The sequence below is a fragment of the Dipteris shenzhenensis genome, chromosome 13, assembly GCF_047967505.1.
Source record: "Dipteris shenzhenensis isolate YYH24624 ecotype China chromosome 13, Dip_SZ_1.0, whole genome shotgun sequence".
In the NCBI taxonomy this organism is placed as follows: domain Eukaryota; kingdom Viridiplantae; phylum Streptophyta; class Polypodiopsida; order Gleicheniales; family Dipteridaceae; genus Dipteris; species Dipteris shenzhenensis.
In genome coordinates, this window is record NC_141608.1 from 19,324,012 (window position 1) to 19,337,863 (window position 13,852).

Below are 13,852 nucleotides of genomic sequence, written 5' to 3' on the forward strand. Positions count from 1 at the left end.
ATTTTGGAGCTACATCTGGAGAAAAATTGGAGATATAGTCTGAAATTTGGGGCTTTTGTATTAAAATTGCAGATTTGGGGCTTTTAGCATTTTTACCCCTTTCTGGCTGCAATTTCTAGCCACAAATTGGGGCTTTTGTGTTTGGAGAGCATTTTTTGGAGTATTCAGTACATACTGCCTTTCTTGGAGTGTTTGGAACACTTTTGGCAGATTTTGGAGAGTGTTCTATGCTTGGACAGATTTCTGACAGCTTAAGTGCAGAAATCTAAGTTGCATATACAGCCCGTGCTTGGCTGTGTTTTTTGGGAGTTGTGCATTTTATTCCCAGTAAGGGAATTCAGCTTTGTATCTGCTTCAATCTCTTTCTCAGATATGGCCCATCAAAATCAGAATGAGTTCCAGTTTGGTGGTCTTTCACAGGAAGACAAATTGGATGGTACCAACTACTCCCTCTGGAGTTTCATGGTACGTAATATTCTGATTTCTCGCAATTTATGGGATTATGTCAATGGGGATGAAATCCGACCAGCAGATATTGCACCTGCTACCCCTCCTCAGCAAGGAGGTGGAAGAGGTCGTGCACAAGGTGCAGCTGCAGGACAAGTTGTTGGTGCAGCTACAGTCAATACTCCTGAGCAAAAGAGATGGGATTCATGGGATGCCTTAGCCTTGTCATGCATCTCTCTTTCAGTGAAAAGATCAATCATTCCGCATATCCGGTGGTGTAAGACCTCCAGGGCAGCGTGGGATATTTTGGAAAGCATGTATGCAGCACGGAATGATGCCAGGGTATCTTTTTTAAAAAGAGAGTTGAGCAATACACATATGGAGGAGGGTGACTCCATGTCAGCCCACCTCACTAAGCTACAGGATCTCAGAGAGCTGTTGTTAAACATAGATGAGATTATTCCTGATTCAGAGATGATTACAACCACTCTGAATTCTCTTCCTGAGTCTTATCTCAGCTTTCACACTTCGCTGAATTTATCATTGAGAGGGGGTGCAAATCCTCTTTCTTTTCATGAGCTGATAGGACTTCTGCTTCAGGAAGAGCAGACCAGGAAAAATTTGGCTTCACGTGCAGGTGAACAAGCCATGCTCTCAAAATTTAAATAAAAAACAAAGGGACAGGCAAAGACAGCAGCAAATCAGCCTTCCAGTGGGTCAGGACAGCCTTCACAAAAGGCTAAAAGTGATGCAAGCAAGCCCAAAAAGAAGGGTTTTTGTCACTACTGCAAAAAGCCAGGTCATCACATAGCAGAATGCAGGAAAAGGATTGCAAAGGAAAAGAAAAACAGCTCAGGAATGGCTGTTTCAGATTCAGCCCCTTGTGCATTTGGACAGTGGGGATGCTGCAGCCAACTTTGTTGGTCAAGATTATGCCTTTTTATCTTGCATTTCTGATTCTAGGTTGGCTGTTCCAGATGCTCGGGATAGTACAGCTACTTGCAGTGATGATACATATGCATTTTTGACTTGCAGTTTTGACTCTTCTACAGATGCATCTGCTTTCAGTGTTGATGAAACACTGAACACATGGTATTTTGACAGCGGTGCATCCAAGCACATCACTTCGAGGAAGTGTCTTTTTACTTCCTTGCATCCACCTCCTGTTGGTAAGAAAGTCACTTGTGCCAACAACTCCTCATATTCAGTACGTGGCACAGGAGAAGTTGAGCTCACTGCAATTGATGGCTCAATTTTCAGACTTTCTGATGTCTTATATGTGCCTGGCATAACCAAAAATCTCCTTTCAATGTCCACTCTTAACAGAGGGGGATTTCAGGTCATCTTTGAGGATGACAAATGTGCTGTCCGGGACAGGGAAGCTAACTATGCCTTAATGTTATCTGGTACTCTGCTGCGTGGGCTTTTTCAGCTTGATATTTTTCAGAAAAGAGCAGCTCATGCTTTGGCAATTTCTACCCCTACAGTTGCCATGCAAGATGCAGAATTATGGCATGCCAGATATGGCCACATGCATTATAACAGCTTAATGACACTTCAGAAATTTTCAATGGTTGATGCATTGCCACCTCTTGAGATACCTCCTCCACATGCCTGTGAAGGGTGCATTTTAGGTAAAATGCATAGATTTCCCTTCAAGAAGGATGGTTCAGTTAAAGCTGTTCGCAAATTGCAGCTTATACACAGTGATGTCTGTGGTCCCATGAGGACTCCTTCATTGGGTGGTCATCTCTACTTTGTCACATTTATTGATGACTACTCCAATTTTACTTGGGTTTATGGGCTGAAAAAGAAATCTGAAGTGTTCACAGTGTTTAAACACTTTTCAGCCATGGTTGAAAATGAAACCGGGCTCAAGATACAGACATTACGCACGGATAGAGGTGGGGAATACCTATCTGCACAATTTGATGCTTTCCTCAAACAAAAGGGTATTGTGCATCAGCTCACAGTCAGGCTGACCCCTCAGCAAAATGGCAAAGCTGAGAGGAAAAATAGAACCCTCATGGAGATGGACAGATGTATGCTGAAAAGCAAACACATGCCTCATAAATTCTGGTTAGAGGGTTTGATGTGTGCCAATTACATTTTGAACAGGGCTCCCACTAAGGCTTTAAAAACAAAAACTCCTTTTGAGGTCTGGAATGACAGGAAGCCTTCAGTGGATCACTTCCGAGTCTTTGGATGCCTTGCCTATGCACATGTGCCAGTTGAATTTAGGCACAAATTGTCAGATAAAGCCATCAAATGCATATTTGTTGGATACAGTGCAGAAAGCAAGGGGTATCGTCTCTACAATCCTGCTACACGCAAAATCATTGTAAGTAGAGATGTGATATTTTCTGAAAATTCAGCTCACACTCAGGCTGATTTTCAAATGCCTTCACCTTCAGAAGATGTCTTTCAAGGGTTGCTACCCATTGCTTTGGGTTCCCCTGCTGATTTTTCTGATCCAAATCAGAATTTACAGCAACCTTCAAATGCTTCAGTTCCGCCACAGGATGTCATGCCTCCTCCACAGGCAGTGGAACAAGCGGTGCAGCAAGAAATTGCAGACATACATGCAGCAAAAACAGTCCCAAACTGGCTGTTACAGACTCTCCGGGAGAGTAAACTTGATGCTCCGTTACCTGGTAGGACTCGCAGTGCAGCAAGGCACATGGAAGGTGCTAATTCAGTGGAATCAGCATATGCAGGTACTCTCCTTGATGAAGAGGAGCCTGCCACATTTGAAGAGGCACAAGGTAATGTGCATTGGATGAATGCCATGCACGATGAGTTGCAGTCCATTGCAAAAAATCAGACTTGGGATGTTGTGGACTTGCCACAGGGTAAACATGCTATTGGCACACGATGGGTATTTAAAGTCAAACGGAAGCCAGATGGCTCCATTGACAGATATAAAGCCAGGCTGGTTGCTAAAGGCTATGCTCAGAAAAAAGGCATAGATTATGAGGAGACTTTTGCTCCTACATCCCGGATGACTACCATCCGATCAGTAATTGCAATGGCTGCACATTTTGAGTGGAATGTTCATCAGTTGGACATCAAAACAGCCTTCTTAAATGGGGACTTGCTGGAAGAGGTGTATGTGAAACCACCTCCGGGTTTTGGAATTACAGCAAATGCACTTCAAGTCTGCAAGCTTAATAAAGCTTTATATGGGCTGAAACAGGCCCCTCGTGCATGGTATGCCAAGATACATGCCTTTTTGACCAGCAAGGGGCTGCACAATAGTCCTACTGAGAGCACCCTCTACATCAAGATGGATGGGGGGGAAATATTAGTCATCCTTCTTTATGTTGATGACTTACTGCTCACAGGGTCCAATGACGACAAAATTGCAGATTTCAAAACTGATTTGCAGATCCACTTTGATATGTCAGATTTGGGGCTGCTTCACTTTTATTTGGGGATCCAGTTCTCTCATGAGAGACGTGGCACTGTTATGTCTCAGTCCAAGTATGTTCAGAAACTTTTGGACAGATTTAACATGCAAGAGTGTAAGCCCATATCTACTCCTATGGAACCGGGGCTGAAACTCACAATGCATGATGCAGGAGAATCAGTTGATGCCACACTTTACAGTCAAGCTGTTGGATGCCTCATATATCTCTGCAATACTAGGCCTGATATTCAGTTTGCAGTATCTCAGGTGAGCAGGTACATGCACAGCCCCAAAACTATGCATTGGCAGGCAGTTAAGCGCATCTTCCGTTATTTGCAAGGCACCAAGTCTTTTGGCTTACTATTTCCCAGGGGGGGTGACTTGCAGATGCATGCCTACAGTGATTCAGATTGGGCTGGTGATTATGACACTAGGCAGTCCACTAGTGGCAATTGTTTCTTTTTGGGAAAATCTTGCATTTCATGGCTGAGCAAGAAACAATCTACAGTGGCTACCTCATCATGTGAAGCTGAGTACAGGGCAGCTTTCACAGCAACAGTTGAATGTGTCTGGCTGAGACGTTTATTTGCTGATCTTCATCTGTCTTTGGAGGGTCCTTCTCCAATTCTCACTGATAGTCAGAGTGCCATTGCAGTGGCAAAGAATCCAGTGTTTCATGCTCGCACGAAGCACATTGAGGTTCACTATCACTACGTCAGAGAGAAGTTGCATGCAGGAGAGATCAGTATGATCTTTGTGTCCACACATGACAACGTTGTAGATATTTTCACCAAAGCACTACCACGTGAGAAGTTTGAGGCATTTCGCAGTGCCCTGAACTTATATCCGTTTGGTGATTGATCAGCCTTGTACATGACATTGGCACTGCAGGGGGGTGTTGGAATTATAGATATAATTCAGCAGTGACCAATGTAATATAATAAGTTAGTTAGGGGCACTTTTCCCTCATTTAGAGGTTTTTCCCCCTAACTGCAGTTAGTTCACTAACTATGGTTAGTGACTACTAAGGTTTTGTCACTAGGACAAAACCTTATCCTACTCACTTTGTGTTGTACTCTTTACACTCTATTCTATTGCAACTACAGCTTCCAAGCTTTCTACTCTCTCACTCCCTCTAGCTCTCACTCTCTCCCTTTCCTTCATTTACAGACTGGGTTGGCTCAATCCAGCCCTATAAAAGGGCCCCTTGGCTGCCCTGTTTTCTCATTCAGTTTGCTCCTGCCTTCAATTCTCCTACAGCTCCACTTCAGCCTCCTGTGCAGCCCCTGGGATCCTCAGATCTGGTCTGTTTTACAGACTGGCTGGCCTACAACCAGCCTATAAAAAGCCCTCCCTGGCTCATTTGCCAGGGGAGTTTTTGGGCAGCTTTTGTAGGCTGCCTTCCCTGCTTACCTGTCCAGCCTTTGGGGACCCTAAAGGGACTCCTAACCTAGGCTAAGACCTAAACTATAAGACGGAAACACTTAACCTACTGTTCTCTAGTGGGTACTAGTGAACAAGAACTGACTACTGACTTGACCTAAGGCTGAGAGACTGACCTACGTAGCTTGTGCCTGACTGTCCCTGGACAAGGGCTCATAAAGGGGTCACAGCATACGACAAAATCTCCTATCTGGGAACTATAATGCACTTGTCGATGTAGCCAGGGTGTCACCTTGCACCCAAGTGCAGGGGTGCATGTGACTGACCCTCTTTATATTGGACATCTCGTCTGGATTTATTAGCTTGGCGTGTATACGATGCTTGAGCTTTGGCGATGCAGCTTTTCACGGACTCCGTAATCTCTGCCATGGATTTGGTGGTTTTGTTGGCTTCAAGAGATGGAGACACCATCTGAGGTAAATCGCCGTCCAAACGCCACTTCATAAGGTGTGCGATCAATACTCGAAGAATAGGTATCGTTCAGAATGGCCTGCACAAGTGGAAGAAACTGCTCCCACTTTCCCTGAGCATCATGACAATATGATTTCAAAATATCAAATGCCATACCATTATACTTTTTCGTCTCGCCGTTCGATTGCAGATAGAAAGCGTTGGACATCTGTAGCTTAGTACCAAAATTATCAAGCAAGGCTCGCCAAAAGTTAGACGTAAACTTAGAGTCCCTGTCGGATGTTATGGTCTTTGGCAACCCTCCAATGGGATACCAATACTTGATAAACAAACGAGCTACATCTTCAGCGCTGGCCGTTTGTTTGCAGGGAATGAGCATACAATATTTACTAAAGCGGCAAACAATAGTAAGACATTGAGTATGACGCGTACCTGCGGATGTTGGAAGTGGTCCCATGAAATTTATACCTATGTCCTGGAAAGGACCATCGGGGATGGGCAATGGCATAAGTAAGCCTGCCGCTTTCTTGTGGGAAGCCTTGACCTTTTGGCATATTTGACAATTCTGCACATAGCCGTATACTTCCTTCCGCATCTTTGGCCAATAGAAATAGCGCTTTGACTTCTCCAAAGTCCTGTTGATACCTCTGTGATCACCGGTAAGGGCATCATGGGCATAATGAAGATTCAACTGTCGTTTGTCTTTGAGTACACATAACCTTTTCTTATAGAAAAGCCAACCGTCCTCTAATGAGTAATGGCTTGGAGCAAGCCTCATAGCTAACTGGAACTGTGTGCCAAACTCTGTTGACTCCGCGTACTATGCCTTCATGCTATCAAGATCCTTTCCTTTGATTTTAAGCACAGTGGCCTACTCAATGGTCTGGATGGAACCTTTTCGACTGAGAGTGTCTGCAACGGGGTTGTTTTTGCCGGGAACATACTCGATCATTCCCCCAAACTGCTGGAATATCTGACTCCACCGTTGCTGCCGATCACTCCATTGCGTACTAGGCATTGTCTGAAGCCACTTAAGGGCTTGGTGATCTGTCTTCACCGTGAAAGTCCGTCCGTATAGGAAAGGCTTCTAATGTTTTAATGCCTGGATGACACCGAGGAGCTCTCTATCATACACTGAATAGTTCTTTTCGGCATCGTTAAGCTTTTTGCTGTAGTATGCCACGGGCCTATCTTCTTGCTATAAAACTGTCCCTATGGCGACATTGCTAGCGTCTGTGATTACCAGAAATGGATCATCCCAAGAGGCGATCTTCATAACTGGTGCTGTCGTGGCCAACCGTTGCAAGTCGTGGAAGGCCTGCAAAGCTTTGCCTGTGACTTGAACTTTTTGTCTGCGTGTCTTTACCCCCTTGAGTAAATCTGTAAGAGGGGCTGCGTATGTTGAGAAACCCTCCATGTGCGAGCTGTATGCTTGACACGAACTCACAAAGGATTGGATCTCCTGGGCCGTCGTGGGGACAACCCAACTTGTGATAGCTTGGATCTTCTCAGGGTCCACCAATCGAATCCCTTGAGCACTAATGATGTAGCCCAAATATTGAATTTCCAACAATTCGAATTCACTTTTCTTTGCGTTGAGATATAGTTGGTTATCACGTAATAACTGTAGGGCACATCGCACATCCTTAATATGTTGCGCGGCTATCGCGAAAAAGATAAGGATATCATTGAGAAAGATGAACAGACACTTCCCAATATACTCTGCAAATACCCAGGATATCATCTTGTTGAATGTTGGTGGTGCATTCTTAAGACCAAAGGGCATGACGACGAACTCGTAATGAGCTCGCTCAGTTCGGAAAGCTGTCTTTGGGATGTTAGCTTCAAAAATCCAGACTTGATGATAGCCACTCTTGAGATCAATCTTTGAAAAAAATCTTGCACCATTGAGTCTTTCCAAGATGTACTCGATGCGGGGCATATGAAACTTGTTGCTTACCTTAAGTTTGTTGAGTGCTCTGTAGTCGACACATAGTCGTGCGGACTTATCCTCCTTTGCCACAAATAGAATGGGTGCAGCAAAAGGTGAAGAAGAAGGTCTAATAAACCCTGCGCGCAGTAATTGAGACAATTGCTGCTCTAACTCCCCCTCCATAGACTTTGAAAGTCGATAAGGGAACTTACTTGGAGGTGTCGAGTCCGGAAGGAGATCGATGCGATGGTCTTTCGGTCGATTGGGAGGTAGCTGGGGTGGCAGATCATCCTGGAGCATGACGTCTTTGAACTCTTGGAGGAGATCCACCATTGCTTGTCCCATCGGAGGAGCGGCTTGAACTGCAGTGATCTGGCACTGGACATAGACAAGTGCATACATGGCACCCTTGCGGACGATGCGACCTGCTTGAATATGAGAGATTAATGGAATCCCTGGTATGCTCCGATCATCGCGTGTCACGGCGGGCTCAGGTAAATCTTCCACAATCGTGAAGTTGTCCTGCCGCCAATCAGGGGTCGGAACATGCTCACGGAACCACTGAATCTCGAGGATCATGTCGCACCCCATCAAAGGAGTCAATATAAAATCCCGCGTAAACATGGCTTTTTGAATGGAAAAAGTGAATTGGATGGCCTTATGCGTGATGCGTGTGCGTAAGCCGGGCGTGAACCCGTCTATAGCAAGCTCGTGAGGCACCAAGGTGCACCCCACTGTCTTGGCAAGTTAAGGGGAGATGGCATCTTCTGAACTCCCCATATGGAGTAGGACAATAAACTGATGCCCGTTAGCTATGCCGTACGCTCGAATGAGCACCTTCTTTTGATCAAAGAAGTCGCCCTCCTTCTTACCTTGAAAGACCACAGTGATAATGATGTTTAAAGCAGGGAAGACGGCATTCGTAGCTGAGGATGGAGGTGGGGTTGGAAGAGCCAATACATTAGTGACGGATGAAGCAGGTGCTTTCGCAGCCTTTTTTAAGCCACTTCGGACAATCCTTCTTGCTATGCCTAGCGATGTGGTGGCAATGAAAGCAACGATGCTCTTGGTGGTACTGCTTCTGCTGTCGGGTTGTAGATAGCCTCCCGTGATACCCGCTTTAGCCTTCTCATCTAGAGTCATCTTTGGCCAGAAGCCTAGCTGTCTCGGTTGTAGATAGCCTCCCGTAATACCCGCTTTAGCCTTCTCATCCAGAGTCATCTTTGGACTCCTTCTTTTGACCAGAAGCCTGGCTGTCTTTCTTTTGGAACTGGTTGTTCTTCTTCTGATCCTTACTCGTTGTGTTGTTTGACTGCTACGGGGCTTTGGAATCTTTCTGGACCTGCTTGGGCTTTCCCCTGTTCAACATCATCTCCTGAATCTGTGCGAGAGTCAGCGCTTGCTCGTAATCCGGCGAGTCGAAGTTCTGAATGGTAAAACGTATATTCGTGTCCAAACCTTGAATGAATTGCTTCATCTTGGCAATCTTCGTCACGCCCAACTGTTGGGCCAGTGTGATGACCTTATTACTGTATGTCAACATAGGCAAACCATTCTGGGAGAGACGAGCAAACTCATCCTCCAGGTTAAGCATATATTGGGGTGGGAGAAAACGGGCTTTGAGGTCGGCCACAAACGTTGTCCAAATGAAATTCGTCTTAAACGTGTTTGGGTCAGTATGCTTACTAGCCCAATGCTGCCACCAAGTCACCGCCTCACCTGTAAGATGAGGGGTTGCAAGGTGGACTTTATCTTGCTCATCTTGAATCCGTGCTAACGGAAAATGAGCTACAAACTGATGAATAAACTTTAAAATTGCTGAATGGTCACACTTACCATCATACTTAACAAAATTTGGAGTGGACCGAGTGAGTGGTGTTACCTTTGTCGATGGCGAAGTTGTGGTGGAGACGGCCGCTGCGCTCAAACTTGCCTGCATAGTGGTTGACATCTGTTTGTGTTGGAGAAGCATCGCCTCTCGGTCTAGCTTTTGTTGCCTCTCTGCCTGGGCGAGCTTTGTATGTCGCAGTGCCTCTTCATTTTTGCGTTCCTCACGCATCAACAAGAGCAGTTTTTCAAAATTTGTGGTTCCTCTTTCTTCCAGCGGCTTTTCTGCTTCTTTTTTCTCCAAACGTCGTTTTGTCTGGTCCAGCTGTCTTCCACTTTCTTCTAGCTAGGATGAATGTTCTTCGAGTTGCTACAGTAGGATGCGATTCTGCTTTAGAAGGTTCGCCATCACTTCTTGAGCATTTGGCGGAAGCGTATCTTGTTGGTAGTCTTTAAAGTCTTCGCGGTCGAAATCTTTTCGTGACTCTTCCATGGCGCTTGATTGTGTGTCCTTTCCGGATCTCAACACAACCATACACTCGCGGTAGCTAAGCTGGATACAGACCAAAGCTCTGATACCAATGTAGCATGCAACGGTTATCTGATCGTGTAATTCACAACAAGACCTTCTTTAAACCTTTAGTGAGGAATGAGCGTTGTTTACCATTGAGAGAGAAAGGAGATGAGGGTAGAGAGAGAGAGTAGTCGACAATTGATTGGGTCCTTGTACCCACTGAGGGCCCCCTCCCCCAATCAAGGGAGAATTTGCTTTAACTGAGAAATACAAAGAACACTCTTCAAGAGAGCACGGAACACGCTTCTGAAGAGCTCACTGTGCACACGTATAGCAGACCCAAGGACCTGAGAGGCAACGCCGACCAATACCGAGACCTTGATGTTGTCCACACTGATGATGTAGGATGCTTCTGCAAGGCAAGGAAGAGGCTTGTGATGTCTACCGGAATGCAGGGTTATTGCGTGAGTGAGAGAGTGAAAACTAGAAGTGATAGATCCTATGAGAGAACTGAGAGATGACTGAAATATAGAGCTGAGGGTGAGGGTGAGCTGTGTAAACTGTAAAAGAGAGCTGAGAAAGCTGAGGAAACAGTGTCCAAACCTCTCTCCGTTTGCTGGTCCAAACCTTCGACTGTTGTGCTGCGTGGTCACCTTCAGATCAGGTTGAACTGATGGCCAAGGAACTGAGGCTAGAGCAGGGCCAGATCTGACGATCTCAGGGGCTGCACAGGAGGCTGAAGTGGAGCTGTAGGAGAATTGAAGGCAGGAGCAAACTGAATGAGAAAACAGGGCAGCCAAGGGGCCCTTTTATAGGGCTGGACTGAGCCAACCCAGTCTGTAAACAGACCGACTCAGTCTGTTTTACAGACTGGCTGGCCTACAACCAGCCTATAAAAAGCCCTCCCTGGCTCATTTGCCAGGGGAGTTTTTGGGCAGCCTTCCCTGCTTACCTGTCCAGCCTTTGGGGACCCTAAAGGGACGCCTAGCCTAGGCTAAGACCTAAACTATAAGATGGAAACACTTAAGCTATTGTTCTCCAGTGGGTACTAGTGAACAAGAACTGACTACTGACTTGACCTAAGGCTGAGAGACTGACCTACGTAGCTTGTGGTTGATTGTCCCTGGACAGGGCTCACAAATGGGTCACAGCATACGACAAAATCTCCTATCTGGGAACTATAATGCACTTGTCGATGTAGCCAGTGTGTCACCTTGCACCCAAGTTCAGGGGTGCATGTGACAATATGCTTTTCCCTTCGTGTGTTTGGTAGAACGGGTAGAGCTGAGCACTTCTTTTGCTGTTCGAATTTGCAAAAGTGCCTTTTTCTGGACCTTTTTGCTTCTACAGCCTCCTAGGCCTCTCCTCTTGCAAAGCTAGAGCTTTCTGCTGAATTTCGAGCGGTCCCACGTGCTGGTTGACTGGTTTTTCTCAATTTTGGAGGAGTCTCGGGCGATGCAACTTCTCCAAAACCTTCTCAATGCATTCCTCTCTGAAGCATGCTTCTTTTGAGCCCAAGAACTCCCACTTCTTCGCGACAGAAGTGCTTCTTTTCGCATTTTTCAGTGGAATTCTTGGTGGTTGGCTCTTGTAAATGCTCTTTCTTCATGCCTTTGCACTCCTCTTTGGTTGAGAATGCAATTGGGCATTGGCTACTATGTCCTCTTGGCGATTGAGGACTTGGTTCAAGTTTTCAGGGCTTGGTGAGTTGTGATTTTACTACTGCAATTTCTTTTTGCCATAAGCTATTGGTTGGTCTCGTGTGCCGCGTCTTTCTTGGTTCATAGGTGCCTGGGCAGTGTTACATGAATCATTCTTTGGTTTGGTACTTTGCTGATTTTATTTTGGAGTTTTGAAAAGCTTCGTGAATGCCATCTAGAAACCACTCAAAGAGAGTGCAGCTGTGGTGCAGTGTGATTGCATCTGGACAGCCAATGGAATTGCACTCAGAAAAGAGAATGCCTTTGGATTGAGCCTATGGGTTAAGTGCACTTATGTGATGGTGTTCTATGCTTGTAAGCCTTGTGAAGGCTCAGTGAATTGGGGCTGCGTGCTCAGTTGCAGGGAAGGTCTCATAGATGCAACTTGTAATCATTTCACTGTGAAATATAAAGAAATACCGAAAGGGGCGCCACGGTGTTTGGGGCCAATTGGGTGCACTTGTGTATGTTTGTTGAGTAGGGGCATTCTAGCCTCCATCCCTTTTTCAGTGGTTTTGTTTGTGAACAAATGGGTAAATGCTAACTGGTGATCATGCAATGGTTAATGGTTGTGATATATGCTTTGTGAGCTGTAAATAAGTGCTGAAGTGATGAAAGGTTTAGTTCCACTGCCCTCTGAGTGATTAGAGGCCGGTTTCAGAGGCTATCTCCACGTGAGTGCATTGAAAAGGGTTTCTGAGATCATTCCGTCGTGTGAGAATTGAGTGATTCGTATTGTTGAAAGTGCCTAATCAACACCCTGTGATAGTAGAACACATTCCTCCTCCAAGAGAATAGAGCGGAGGTCATCAAATCCAACCGATTTTTCATGACGCAGCACCGCAATGCTCGAGAAACATATCATTCTTTTGTGGAAGCTTTGTGAGGACAAGTGCAACCGACTGAGGAGAGGACAAGGCAGCACTCATTGCCAATAGCTGGTCATGTATGACCTTTGCCTTCATTAAAAACAGTTGCATAGAGCTACCTGCAGAAAAATCAAGACAATAGAGTTGACCTTACAACGGGACAATCTACATAGAAGAATCCCGAGCATAGAGCTCTTCTAACTTGGACCACAATTTGTAGCACTGTTTAAGGTTTGCACCACCAGGGAGACCTCCTTCATATGGTCCACACCAGCACATAGTCACAGTCCTCCCAATCCTACAATTCCTCAAGGAAAGCTTTCTCCGGACCATTGGTCCAACGTTTTTTCGGGCTGCTTCTCATTGCCCTAAACGATTTTCCAAAGACCCACCCTTGCGGATGAATCAAACCTGCATGTTCTGCTTCCAATGAGCAGAGTTTGATCTGCCAAGATTGTCCTCCTTGCTCATACACAGATGTGCCATGTATCCACTCCAAGCACTCACACAATTGTGCTGAAAGTCATATGAGCAGCCCTTATGAAATGGAGAAAGGGTAGGAAAGAAGAATAGGGTAGGTGGGGTCAATAAAAGACTAGCTTGTGAGCTTGACCAAAGCAAGTCAATTGACTGACTAGATTGGGTCAACCTGATCAGAGGTGGTTGGGTTAGTCGGTTGCTTCCCAATTGGCTGGTTGGTCAACTGCTACCAGGGTTATCCCTATAAATAGGGCTCCTCTTGCTACTTTGACCATTCCATTTCATTCACATACACACCATTTACTAGCACTGTATTTCATGCTATTAATGAAGTTGTCTTGCATCAATGTGTGTCTCTCTCTTACGCTCTCTCAAGTTATGCTTCCACAGTGTGTGCAATGCTGACGATAGATTAGCCAACATATCAAGGTTAGGAAATGGTCTCTGAAAGGCATGAGCATTAGTCTTGCATTTAGGGAAAATGAAAAGCATTTTGCTTCTAAAGTCAACAACTTTTCCTTTAGGATTCAAAGGTATGAGGATCGTAGAGACTTCCTGTTGCTACTTTGCAAGAAAGCCGATATGATTCTAGGCAAGCCATGGAGGTATGATTTCCAACCATGTAAGTACTAAGGTACGATGATCACCTTAAAGGGTGAGCGAGATGCTTCCCCATATTCAAGAGGGGAATATGTAAGGAAGTGAGTTGCAGCCAGATATATGTTAGAGAAGTGAAGCCCGAACACAGTAATCATGAACACCGACACCTGGAATTCCTTAAGCAATTTGATGATCGATTTGCTACGGATGACCAGCATG

The 13,852-nt window shown here is 45.4% G+C and overlaps 1 protein-coding gene across 2 annotated transcripts in view; it reads left to right on the forward strand.

Moving 5' to 3' along the window:
- Positions 1-13,852, forward strand: part of LOC147895128 (uncharacterized) — a 60,545-nt gene that overhangs the window by 26,193 nt on the left and 20,500 nt on the right. The gene's annotated exons all lie outside the window — the stretch shown is intronic.